Genomic DNA, 13,636 nt, shown 5'->3' with positions numbered 1-13,636 from the left:
AGGTGAGTGGGACTAACTGTAGGAAGTTCTCGAAAGCTGAAATAGTCAGAAAATGCATTAGCCCACAACTCTTTTCTCCTTGAATTTAATCTGTTTCGTCAGGAAGAAGATGACATGCTAGACACTAAATTTTGCAAGAAGCTAGAAAAATCATGTAGGCTTTGTATGCACCTGGTGGTCTGTGGGAGTAGGTGGTATGAACAACAATTACTTTCCAAATGTCAGCCTTAAATCAATGAAATGCCATTAGTAGTCTCAGTGCTTTGGGTCCAGTCCCTGCCCACCCTCGCTCCTTCTCCCCACCCTTCACAATACACACATTGTCATTTCTAAGAATCCAAATATTTCCTTTAGAATCATCAGGAAGTAGCCTTTTTAAAAAATTATATGTTGAGCTCCTGTTATGTGCTAAGGAGTACACTATGCCTTTGGAAGCCAGGGGCGTGACACCCCTGTGTCCCCATCAAGGTCTAGCACAGTGCCTGGCATAGAAAGAGCCCTCAAAATTTTTGTTAAGCAAATAAAGAAATATGAGACAAGGACGATGTCTAAAAAATGCTGGCTGCCGGGGCCTGGGTGGCTCAGTTAGTTGAGTGCCTGCCTTTGGCTCAGGTCATGATCCCAGGGTCCTGGGATGGATTCCTAAATCAGGCTTCCAGCTCAGCAGAGAGTCTGCTTCTCCCTCTCTGTCTACCCCTCCCTCTGCTCATGCTCTCTCTCACATAAATAAATAAAAGCTTTAAAAACAACAACAACAAAAACCTCTGGCTGCCTACAGAATCTATTTACTGTTTTTCTTGTCCATGTTTTCACTCATTGTTAGCAGACATCTTTTCCTTCTTTCTTGGAAGAACTAACATTTATTGAACTCCTGACATGCTAAAATGTACAGGTTACTTCATTTACAACTAAGAGTATGTATGAAGGGTACATTTTCAGGATGAGGAAACTGAAACTCAGGAGAAGGTAAGTAATTTTTCCCGGGGCACACTCTAATAAGCAGTGGGGTGAAAGTTAGCATCCAGGTCCTCAGGGCTCCAAAGCCTTTGGTCTGTGCCTGTGTGTTTCAACTGAGTTAGCTGATCTCTAGGGGTTTATACATGAATTCTTTTTAGATTCAGGATTCTCATTTAATAATTTTAGGGTTAATAAGAGTATATGTTATATTATCTAGACAACTACTTACAACTATCTATGTTAGTTAAAAAATTAAGGCCTGGGTGCACCTGGGTGGCTCAGTGGGTTAAAGCCTCTGCCTTCGGCTCGGCCCATGATCTCAGGGTTCTGGGATCGAGCCCCGCATGGGGCTCTCTGCTTGGCAGGGAGTCTGCTTCTTCCCTTCTCTCTCTGCCTGCCTCTCTGCCTACTTGTGATCACTGTCTGTCAAATAAATAAATAAAATCTTAAAAAAAAAAATTAAGGCCTATGTATAACATGTTGGGTATAGTGGTGACTACTAGAAACATTGAAATTGCAGAGGGCCACCACGAGAGGGGGATCCAAAGAAGATGGGGTGGAGGAGAGGGAGACTGGCTTTCATTTGAATTATTATTTTTTTAAAATATTTTATTTATTTGGGGTGGGGAGAGAGAGCACAAGCTGGAGGAGGAGCTGAGGAGGAGGGAGAGGGACAAGCAGAGTGCAGAGACCAATGCAGGACTCAATCTCAGAACCCTAAGATCACGACCTGAGCTGAAATCAAGAGTCGGATGCTCAACTGACTGAGCCATCCATACATCTCCTTTATTCACCTATGTTGTGTTGCTTTTATAATTAAAAGCAATAAAGACAATTAAAAGTCTTTAGGGACATAATCTGTGAGTTCTAGAGGCCACAAAGTTAGAAACCCTAGGCAAATAATTCAACCTTTCTGGTCTTAGTTTGCTCATCTATAATAAGAGACCTCTGTTCCAGGGTGATTGTGAAAATGAGTGAGATTCACTCAAAACATGAGTGAATCCATGGGAAACATTTAGGACAGCACCTGGCTGGGGTAGACAGAAAACAACAGAAAGGGGTTGGGGGATGGGCATGGAGGCAGACAGAATAACAGCTCCCCAAACACCCACAAGCTAATCTCCAGAACCCTGCCTGTGTCCCCTTTCGGACAAAAGGGACCCTGCAGGTAGGGGTTGAGTTGAGGATCTTGAGATGCAATTATCCTTGACTGTCCCAGTGGATCCAGTATCATCACAAGGGTCTTTACACAGGAAAGAGGCAAGCAGAAGAGTCAGAGAGAAGGACATATGAGGACAGAAACAGAGATCAGGGTGGTGCTGGGAAAGAGCCCGGAGCCAGGAAATGCCAGGTGGCCTCCAGAAAGCTGAAAAGGCAGTAGAACAGATTCTCCCCTGGAGCCTCCAGAAAGAACCAGCCCTGCCGACACCTTGGCGTGAGCCCAGTGAAACTGATTTTAGACTCTTGACCTCCAAAACGGGAAGAAGATCCATTTGTGTTGTTTGAAGCCATTGACTTTACAATCATTTGCTACAACAGCACTAGGAAGCTCGTACAGACACAAAAGGAAGTGTAAGCCCTCAGTCAATAAAGATGGAAAGAGAAGTGAGAGCCCACGGAGGATTGCGCCCTTTCAAACATCACAGAACATCTGGAAACAAAGCAAAAAATGTCCCTGGGCCAATCTGCCAACAAAGTGAAGGCAGAAGAATGTCTGCCTGGTTTAGTCATGTTGAAATGGAAGAGGCCATCAAAGCTGCGTGTTTGCATGCATAGCCTTTTTGGCCCTCGAGAAAGAGCGAATGCCTGTCTGCTAATATTTTAGTGAGACTGGCCCCACACATCCGAACAACTGATTCTTCGTAACTGTCTCTTTGGTGGTCAATAAGAAATAGCTTCTTGCAGTTCTCTTAATCAACAGAAACGCTGATAAACCCAGCTGACTTTCCAGCACGTGAGATGGTGCGTTCATAGACACATTTCTCCTCTTTCTCGTTCTTTCTTTTAATAAAAATGTGGCTCTCAAAGACACCCAGAGAAGAGCACCCAGGCTTACAACATCACCGCTTTAATGAGCCAAGAATTCTATTTTTTCCCTATTACACAGAACAATAATTCTTAACAGCTTAAACTTTCAAAGCACTTCACAAGCATTTAATTAATCCTCTCCACTGCCAAAGAGAAGGAAACTGATATTCATAGTATCTCATCCTGACACCCTTTAATTTGGCAAGACTTCCGCTGGCTTTGAAAAAGTGTCTGTACCACGAAGGTTATTTGGGCCACTGTTGCTTAATCGGTCCTTCTTACCTAATGAAACCTGCTAATCGGAGCGGTTTAAATTGCCATCTCATCAGGGCTAGATGGGGCAGGGGTGGGGGCTGCTCGGAACCTGGAGAGAAATGGCAGTGATTCCCTCAGAGAAATGACAAAGCTCATCTGTGCCGAACCTGCGAGATGGGGCTTGTGATTAAGGCCGATTGCCATTTGCTTCAGAGCCTGATTCACTCCGTGGAACTGGGGCACGATGTGTATCGTGAGGCCCTTCTCAGACCTCTCTTGAGGCCCAGAGGGAACCAGAGGCTGAATTTCACTGTGTTCTTTGCTCAGCCTCTGGGATGCATGGGAAGCCCCAGGAAGCCCTACTTTTCTCACTCTCTTAGGCCCGCTTCCTGCCAAAGGTGTCACGAATAGAGACCAGCCATGCCACCTCGCAGACCACACCAGACTCCGCCAGTTCCGGGCCCCCCAGGCCTTTCCCCTCCTCAGCCTCCCACCAGGCCTGCTCCATTTACTGCATTTTGGACTAGCTGATCTCTTGCACTCCATTACGTCAGTGATGCAGGGGCCAGAATAATGTCAAAACCTGTTTTCAATTCAAGGAAACAAAATTCAAGGGATGCTGAGTGCCTGCTGTGTGCCACGCATTGTGGGATCCTGGCTAGATAAGGTCCTAAGACCTTAAGAACCTTGATTTTAAGTAAAATAAATAGCCAAATAACTATAATACAATAATGGAGGTGCCAACAAGCCATTGCTGAGAGAAAAGGGCATGAAGAGATGGAATAGAGAAGGGGAAATAGCATTTGTGGGGATGGGGAAGAATCAGCATCATGTTTTTTTTTTTTTTTTAAAGATTTTATGTATTTATTTGACAGAGAGAAATCACAAGTAGATTGAGAGGCAGGCAGAGAGAGAGAGGGAAGCAGGCTCCCTGCTGAGCAGAGAGCCCGACGCGGGACTCAATCCCAGGACCCTGAGATCATGACCCGAGCCGAAGGCAGCGGCTTAACCCACTGAGCCACCCAGGCGCCCCAGCATCATGTTTTTGACAGGGCTGGTCTTTAATGTGGCCCTTCAAGGATGTGATTTTAATAAGCATAATGGGAAAGTATCATAAGATATAAATTTATCTATGGTCTTTGTCCCTGACAGAAGTGCCTGTGTTCCAGACCCTTCCATTCCTCACCCTATGTACCTCTCCATCTGGTTGTTCTTTTGTATCCTTTATAATATCCTTTATAATAAGCTGGGAACAGTAAGTACAGCACACTTTCCTGAGTTCTGTGAGCCATTTGAGTAAGTTGTTGAACCTGAAAAGAGGGGTTCTGGGAACCCCCTACTTTGCAACCAAGTCAGATAGAAGTGTGGGTACCTTGGCACCCATTTCTTACAACTGGTATCTGAATTGAGGGCATTCTTGTGGGACTGAGCCCTTAAACCTATGGAGTCTGATGCTGGCTCCAGGTACTTAGTGCCAGCATTGAATGAATTGTAGGACATTCAATCAGTGTCTTGAGAGTTGAACTGGTTGTGGTGTGGAAAAATCCCACACGTTTGGTGTCTGAAGTATTGTCAGTAAAAACAACTCAGAGGAGATATTCCAGACCAAGCGACTGGGAAATGTGCAGGGTGTGGGGTGGGGGTTGGGGAGAACAGAAGCCTACAGTTTGTCTGGGCCCTCAAAGAGGTACATCTGGACAGCAAGGCTGAACCAGAATGTTCAGGTTTATAGACAATAAACACCTATTGATGTGTTGCGCCAATTTATTCTCGTACCATTGTCAGAATATTCTCCAGATCCACGTAGCATCCGTATTCTTCTTTACTTCACATCATTCTTAAATCAATTCACCATTAACGTAAATTTTTTAAGATTTTATTTCTAATTAATGTCTATACCCAATATGGGGCTCAAACTCACAACCCCAAGTTCAAGAGTCACATGCTTTACTGACATTTACCTATGTAAATGTAATGAACACTCTGTATCAGGGGTCAGCAAGTGTCCCTACAGACCAGATCTATCCCATCATCTGTTTTTGTATAGCCCACCAGCTAAGAATAGTTTTTAAATTTTTAAAGTGTTAGGGGGAAAAAAATCAAAAGAAGAATATTACATGGCAAGTAAAAACTGTATGAAATCCAAATTTTAGTGCCCATTGATAAAGTTTTTCTTCAGACATAGCCATACCCATTTATTCACTTGTGGTGTACGGTTGCCTTTGTGCTATAATAGCTGAGTTGAATAGTTGTGACATAGACCATATGTGATTCCTTTAGTCTAAAATATTTACTATCTAGCCCTGTATGGAAAATGTTTGTCAACCTCAGATACAGAGTAAATGCATTAACATATATAGTTGGAAGTCTCGACTATAAATGAAAAGCAATGGGAACAAATCTTTTTTTTTTTTTTAAGATTGTATTTATTTATTTGACAGAGAGCACACGTAGGCAGAGCAGCAGGCAGAGGGAGAGGGAGAGGCAGGTTCTCCTCTGAGCAGGACTTGAGCCCGATGCAGGACTTGATCCCAGGACCCTGGGATTATGACCTGAGCCAAAGACAGTAGCTTAACTTACTGAGCCACCCAGGTGCCCCAGAACAAACTATTTTAAAATAAAAGTAACACCAGCAGTACACACTCAAGTAATGCCTTGGGAAAGCAGTGATTTGCTGAGCACCTGCTCTGAGACAGGCACTTTTAGCTAAGCACTTATATGGGCTGATAACAGCTACAATGCAGCCCATGATTTAAGATGAACCCAGCTAAGTACTTTACATGTACATATTATTTCATTTAATCATCAAGACACTTCAATGGAAACCGTGCTGTTTCCCTTTTGGAGATGAGAAAACAGGCTCCCAGAGGTGAAACAACTTTCCCAGGGTCACAGCCACAGTGACACATGCGAGATTTCATCTCTGGTCTTGGGATTTCAAGCCTATTACAGGTTTAACATCAAAGCCCATAACTTCACATACCGTGAGACCAGCAATGCTAAGCTGGAGAGTCCATTCTTTTGTAACCAAGAGGAGCCCTTGAAAGTTTCTGAGCAGGGAGGGTAAGATCTTCAGAGCCCTTGGCGTACTAGCATGGTCTGGCCATGCTGAGCAGGAAGGACTGGACTGGGTACCCCAGAGACAGATCAACTTGTAGGTTCTTATAGTCAGTTAGTGATGCTGCAGTGGGGGTAAAATCCAAAGGGCTTAGTGGCGAACTGGACATTTGAAATGAGAGAGAGGGAGAGGTCAGAGTACCCCAGGTTTTGACTATCAGGGATTGGGGGAGGATGAGCAGAGGACAGGAGAGGGCGCTAAATGTAGACAGGAGCTAAATGCAAGCTGAGTGGCCCGTGAGGTGTCCAGTTGGAGAAATGCAGCAAACAGGAGGAAATTTGGGGATGGAACCTGAGGGAGTAGTATGCTTGGGGTATCATCTTCCTAGAGGAGATGGTTAAAATCAGGGGGGCCAATGAGCTGATCAGGGCAAGAGGATAGATGTGTCTTTTCCAACAAAGGTGGAGGAAAGGCAGTTGGCTCAGTTGGTGAAGCGACCAATTCTTGGTTTGGGCTCAGGTCATGATCTCAGGGGTGTGAGATCGAGTCCTGCATCAGGTTCCACAGTCAGCATGGAGTCTGTTTGACATTCTCTCTTTCTCTCCCCCTCTGCCTCCTTCCTCCATTCTCTCTCTTAAACAAATAAATCTTTTAAAAAGAAAAGGCGTTTGTTTTCCTTCCTGTCCTCTTTTTTGGATCACTTGCTCTAGGGGCTCCAGTCACTCTGGCATGAGAACACTCAAGTGGCCCTCTGGAGAAGTCCACCTGCTGAGCAGTCAAGGCCTATCCCCAACAGCCAGCAAGGAATGGGCACCTCCAGCCAACAGCTTTGTGAGTGAGCCGTCAGAGGACGGCAGCCCAGGACTACAGGCTGACGGCAACTTCACAAGAGATCCTGAATCAGAACCACCCAGCTAAGCCACTCCCAGATTCCTGACCCACAAAAACTGGTTAATAAACCAGGTGTGATGTTCCAAGGTGCTAAGTTTGGGGTAACTTGAGAGACATCCATAGATAATTAATAAAGCAAGCAATTGGAGCCTCTTGGCCAGGAATCACCAGGGTTTCCCCCTTTCCTAGAGTATCTTAGAAATGTAAAACCTCAAGAGGCCTCAGGGACTCCTATCCCAGTTCTCCGGAGTGGAGGGGGGAAGGCTTGGTGGCAGAGCTTACACAAAGACCCGTGCTTCCAACTTCCCCACGCAAAGTGAAACATCTCTGCCCAGCTGCAGGGCTCTACCTCCTCAGTGCCTCTGCCCATCTGCTCATCCAACAAATATTAAGCACCTACTTCATCTGGGCGCTGGCTAAACAACATTGAGCAAGACAGACCTGTTCTCTGGAGTTTACATTTTAATGGGGAAAGGCGGTGATGATACAAGCAAGCACATAAATAATGGCCGACAGCATTAGGCGCTCTGGAGAAAATAAAACAAGGTGACGGGGAGACTCCTGGGATGGGGGGCAGGGCGTGAGTACGGATCGGGAGTCAACAATAGGCCTGCCCCCGTCGTGGTAGGAGCCAGACTGAGAGCACAGATGGAGGCCCCAGACATATGCCTAAGTACCTAGAAGTATAAATCAAGCTAACAGATTATGGGTCCAAATATGTTCTACTATCCTATGTAAAAAATATGCCCTCGTAAAGACCTGGAATACCAGTTCTGAATTTAAAATCTGCAGACGTCCCAGGGTCCCACATTGGGGCAAAGCAGCCCAGAGCCGGCCAGCTCGACCTTTAGCACTTCTCCTGACTTCCTTCTCTCCTCACCCATCCCCCACCCCACTCTGCCTCACATCAAGGGGCCTTCCGTGGGCCTATGAGGACACTGTAGCCCAGAATCCCAGCTCTGCCTGTCCTCTCCCCGCAAATACTTGCCTGAGCTGGTGTTCACTCCAGTGTCTGTCTACCCACAAGAGGGCAGGAAGGGGGAGGAGGAGGACAAAGCCTTAGGACTAGTCCCAGGGCTGTTGAACAGGGATTCCAAGGTTCCATTTGTTGAAGTATGGTCCCGAAGGGGGCCCTAGGTGGGCACCCTTTCATGGCCCCGAAGACGCCCCACATCTGAGGGGCATGGCCAGAGAAGGGGCCAAAGCCTACTACAGGTAGTGCATCATTTTCTTCCTGCTGCTGAAACAACCACAAACTTAGTGGCTGAAAACAGCACAAATTTATTGTCTCGAGGTTCTGTAGGTCAGAAGTCAGGTAGGATCTCACAGGATTAAAATTAAGGTGCTAGGGGTCCCTGGGTGGCTCAGTGGGTTAAGCCTCTGCCTTCTGCTCAGGTCATGATTCCAGGGTCCTGGGATCGAGCCCCGCATCGGGCTCTCTGCTCAGCAGGGAGACTGTTTCCCCCTCCCCCTCTGCCTGCCTCTCTGCCTACTTGTGATCTTTCTCTCTGTCAATAAATAAATAAAACTTAAAAAAAATCAAGGTGCTGGCAGGCTACATACCTTTCTGGAGGTTCTAGGAGAAAATCCATTTCCTTGCGCATTCAAGTTGTTGGCAGAATTCACTCCCGTGCCATTATAGAACTGAGATCCTCACTTCCTTGCTGTCTGGCAGCTGAGGTTCATTCCTACCTTCTCTGTATTCCTGACCCATCACAGAATCATAGGCTAGTCAGATTGTTAGCATTGGCAGATGACTTTAAGGACCCTGGGCCTCACTGCCCCCTAAATAGAGACCCTACTTTAACAGCTTAGAAACACCCAAGTGCTCCTAACTCCCAGTTGATATTTCTTTCCCCTATACCTCGTCACATTCCGTATCAGAAAGGCCACCTCTCTGCCAATCCACCTCCTCACATCTTTCAAGTGCCAATCCAAAGAGTGCCCTTTCTGGAAGCCCTTCCCAGCTGTGTGGTGACCGGCCTTATGCTATGTCCCCTTTAGGCAGGCAGTGAGGACACAATTTGGCCAGCATCCCCTCATTTGTGTTCTCTGTTAGATGTTTGCATGTCTTATTCCCATCACTAAACTATGCATACATTGTGACTTCTCTGGGTTCCCCCGCCGGAGACAGCAGAGGTGACTGGAACACTTTCCGTGAAGGAATGCTACAAGGCAGGTATGTTGGAAAACGGAAGGAGATAGGCCCTCACTTCAGAGTTCTGATGGTAATTTCAGATTGGTACTGTGCCTGTCCCTGCATGGTCCATGCAGGGTTGTGAGGAGGTCACCTATGTGCCCAGGACTATGCCAGGATGCAAACTTTCTGGCACCTTCACATATAACTTTGGAGGACATTTCCAGCATCTTCATTTTGTTTTGGGCAACTCTGTAAGAATGTCTCCATTTTCGGTTCCCTCTGAACTCACACTTTCTTAGACTCTCTGAAGGGAAATTACAGAGTGAAAACAGACTGTGAATATAAAATCAGAGATCATTGTATTAGAGTTATCTTTAAGATTCTTCCAGAATTTAAAAGGCTCCAATTTGTAGATAATTCCTGGAGCCCCTCTTGCTAGCTACACATGCCAACCAAAATCATTTTCTAAACATAGAAAGAAAAAAATATTGGGTTCCTCTACCCAGTTTAGTTCCCTCCTCTAAGTAATAATGCAAACTTTTCCTGCCCTCCCCCCAACCTGATAGAATAAGTTAGTGGAAAGCACAAAATATTTACATGAAAATTTTGGGGGGGTATTCATTCCCGCATGAGTTGTTAAATTTGGGACCCAGGAAAGTGAGGTATTCAATACGTGAGGAATTGAGCTCTTGCGACGGAACTTGGATACTTGGTACTGGGTGGGGAGGGGAGACAGGGAGAATTGTCAGGTTTCCAGATGTCTTTTGCCAGCCTGATTAAGTATTGTAAGACCTAAAGGGAGCAGCCAGGCTGAGACATGAAGCAAAAGGCCAGGAGGAGGGGCGCCTGGGTGGCTCAGTGGGTTAAAGCCTCTGCCTTCGGCTCAGGTCATGATCCCGGGGTCCTGGGATGGAGCCCTGCGTTGGGTTCTCGGCTCCGCAGGGAGCCTGCTTCCTCCCCTCTCTCACTCTGCCTGCCTCTCTGCCTACTTGTGATCTCTCTCTCTCTCTCTTTCTCTGTCAAATAAATAAAATCTTAAAAAAAAGAAAAATAATAAAGGCCAGGATGAGTAAATACCTCGCTCAGTGGCTTCCAAATACTACTTTTGAGATTTTTTTTTTTTAATATTTCTTTCCTTTCTTTTTTTTAAAAAGTAATCGCTACACTCCATGTGGGGCTTGAACTTAGAACTCCGAGATCAAGAGTCACACGCTCCTCAGACTGAGTCAGCCAGGTGCCCCAATTTTTTGTGATTGTTTAAAAAACTATTTTAACTACCGTGTTGTGTTTTTTTTTTTTTTCTTTTCTTTTCTTTGGAGAAAGTATAAGATCTGAGTGGTCACATTTTTTTGCCCCTGGGCATAAAGGAACAAGGCAGGACATAATCCATCCGGCATCCTTCAAGGCTTCATTGTTACAGCAACAGGGATGGGCAAGCATAGATTTCTGAACACGGACGGCCTCAGATTCAATGTAAGGATGAGCATTTGTGAAGCCCAGGTAGTGAAAGGAGAGAGCAAATAAATACTGTCCGCTCCTGCACCCTGGCCGGGCCTGCACAAAGGAGTCCATTAAACCAATTGACGCAGGCCCTGCTGGAGAGCTGACAGAGCTCTCGGCGGAATTAGGTTTCCCCTCTGACTGGGGATCTCAGATAGCCTCCCTTCCCTCAGGGGCCCCATGGAGGTGCAACAGCAAAGTAAAGGCCAGGAGGCTGGGAAAGACCCTGCAGCCCGGCCCCCTGCGACTTCAGGTCTCCCCATCTGTGAAGCGAAGGTGTTGGTCTAGAAACTTCTGCAGCTCTAATTCTGTGTGTAGAGGCAAATCATTGCCCCCCCCCCCAAAAAAAAACAAAAAAAAGCGCTCAGAAGACTTAATATGTATTGGATAGCTTACCCTGTATCAGCTGCTTCTTATTAACTTGCTGAATCCTCACAACTCAAGTAGAATTTGTCCATTTTATCCACTGTCTCTCCCATTGTATAAATGAGGAAATGAGGTCTGGGAAATGTAACTTGCCTAACTGGGGTCGCTAGAGTTAGGCAGGGATACACCAGCCTTCACTCTGAGTTCTGTCTGGGTCCAAAATCCATTTCTTTACACCACTCTGCTCCCTATCACCTTTTATTTCTTTACTACTTTCTATTATGTGGCACCAGGCCTGGCAAACCTGCTAGAACTCACAGGTGAAGCCATTCTGCCCTCCCGGGAGGCCCTCAGAGTCTGGGCTTTGTTCTTCTGCAGACTTTGCTCTCCAACAACCTTGATCTCTGGGCCACTGCATCTTTTGACCTTCCTGAAAATATGGGTTGAACCCTACGTTGGGCCAGACACTGCTAAACTGTTCACATGCTGCCTTGACCCTTGTTACAACCCAGTGATAGAGGTGTCATGATCACCCCCACTTTGCAGAACACAGACCTAGAGAGGTTAAGTAACTGGTCAGGTGGAGATAGGAACCTGATGATCTCATCTATTAGGCTACAGAGCTGCCCTTTGATGAAACAAAAGGGTCAGGCTCCTAGTGCTGTGCATGTGCCATAACCCAGATAAGATCAGTTATTCGAAAGCCCACAGTCCAGGAGTGGAGAATTTGATGTCAGTTCAACTCCTTCTGTTCTAGCTATTTTCTGAATGCCCATTCTGCAAGCACAAGGGACACCATCTGCTTTCAGGCAGAGACCACAGCTTTCTATCAATCCATGAAGACTCACTGGATACTAGGTTTTTTTGTTTTTGTCTACATGGGCTCCATGCCCACTCACAACCCTGAGATCAAGACCTGAGCTGAGATCAAGAGTCAGACACTTAACCAACTGAGCCACCAGGGAGCCCTGGAAACTAGGTTTTTTAACTGACTTTGACTGAAGGTTCCCATTACTCACATGGATGATCCAGAGTCTTGAGATCTAGAATGAGGAGATGTCCCTTTGAACAGCTATATTTCCAGGTGGCTTCTCATCACTCTAGAATCAAATCCAAACACCTGCCCTGTGTGATCTGGTTCTTGCTTACCTCTCTTTCCCTTGGCTTTCACATGACTGAATAAACGGGGCATCAGCTTTTCTCATGCCTTCAAAGAGCCCTTTTATTTATTGGTTAATTTATTTTATGACCACCCTAGACTTCCCTATCAAGGAGCACCCAGTAAATATATTGATTTATTTGCATTTGCTGCCACTTATTGGTTCTGATTCTTGTTGATTTACCTAAAGCATCAGCAGAAGTAGAACCCAACTTTTTGGAGACAATTTTTCGCAGATCTTTTAAATAGAACAGTGCCATGTTTGCCTTTGCTCTGGACTGTTTTCAAGGATGTTGTTGGTGTAGTAAACAATAGCCTTTGAAGATAGAGACAGTACAAAAAGCACATCTGCTTTGGAGAGCACACAGACTTGGAAGATAGGAATAATGGCTCCCTCTGAAGACAGAGGTAATAGGCTTGTGCCTATTATAAAAGATGTGGGTTCCCATACATGCAGCAGTGCAACCTGCTGTGAATGCATGGGCCACCTGGTCCTCTCCACATCACCCCCTGGGAACAGGGCTCAGGGAACAGATACAGAAACTGCTTATACAAGAGCCACTGCTGTTGCTGTGAGGAATAAAGTCCTTTGTCTCTGACCCAGGATCTCATGTCTGCTGCCAACATTCATAAAACCCAGGCAGGCTAACTCATTGGCTCGAAGGAAGGGAAAGACCCAAAACTTTCCCGGGTCTTGACACCCACAGCCAAGTTTGCTTCTGGTGATGCGGCTTTGCTGCACTTATGCTTCAGCCCAGCACAGAATTCCAGTGCCCTGAAGTCAATGATATTTCTGGGGTATAAAATTGCCAAAGAGTTTATATAGAAGCTATTTATTTAGACATGTATTTATAACACTCTAAGGGAACCTTATAAGCACTGTGGTGTTTATAAGCTTTGCAGTATCAAAATGTTGCCACTTTTGCAACATCATCAGAATGAAGGAGGGAAAAACATGAAGCTTATTGTGTGCCTTACATGATCTTTTTGTGACTTTGTGTTGGCTGGCCTCACTACTCTCTGTTCCATGATCCTGAGTAACCTGAGGTAGGGCGGGGGAACTTTGCCACATTGCATACTTGCATATTGTTATAATTTCTTACAATTAGCTATATGACTTTATAATTTAAAAGATTTTAGATACTAAAAATAAAATACAATTCATTATAATGGTAAAAGTAAGTTCTAGCATCAAATAAAAAGCAAGAAAAATTTCAGAGCCTGTCATTTTGGATATTAGTCCTCTTTCATCCCTATTTTATTTTATTTATTTTCTAAAGAT

The sequence above is a fragment of the Mustela nivalis genome (genome assembly GCF_964662115.1).
Source record: "Mustela nivalis genome assembly, chromosome: 18".
NCBI classification, from domain to species: domain Eukaryota; kingdom Metazoa; phylum Chordata; class Mammalia; order Carnivora; family Mustelidae; genus Mustela; species Mustela nivalis.
Note: the sequence above shows the minus strand (reverse complement) of the source record.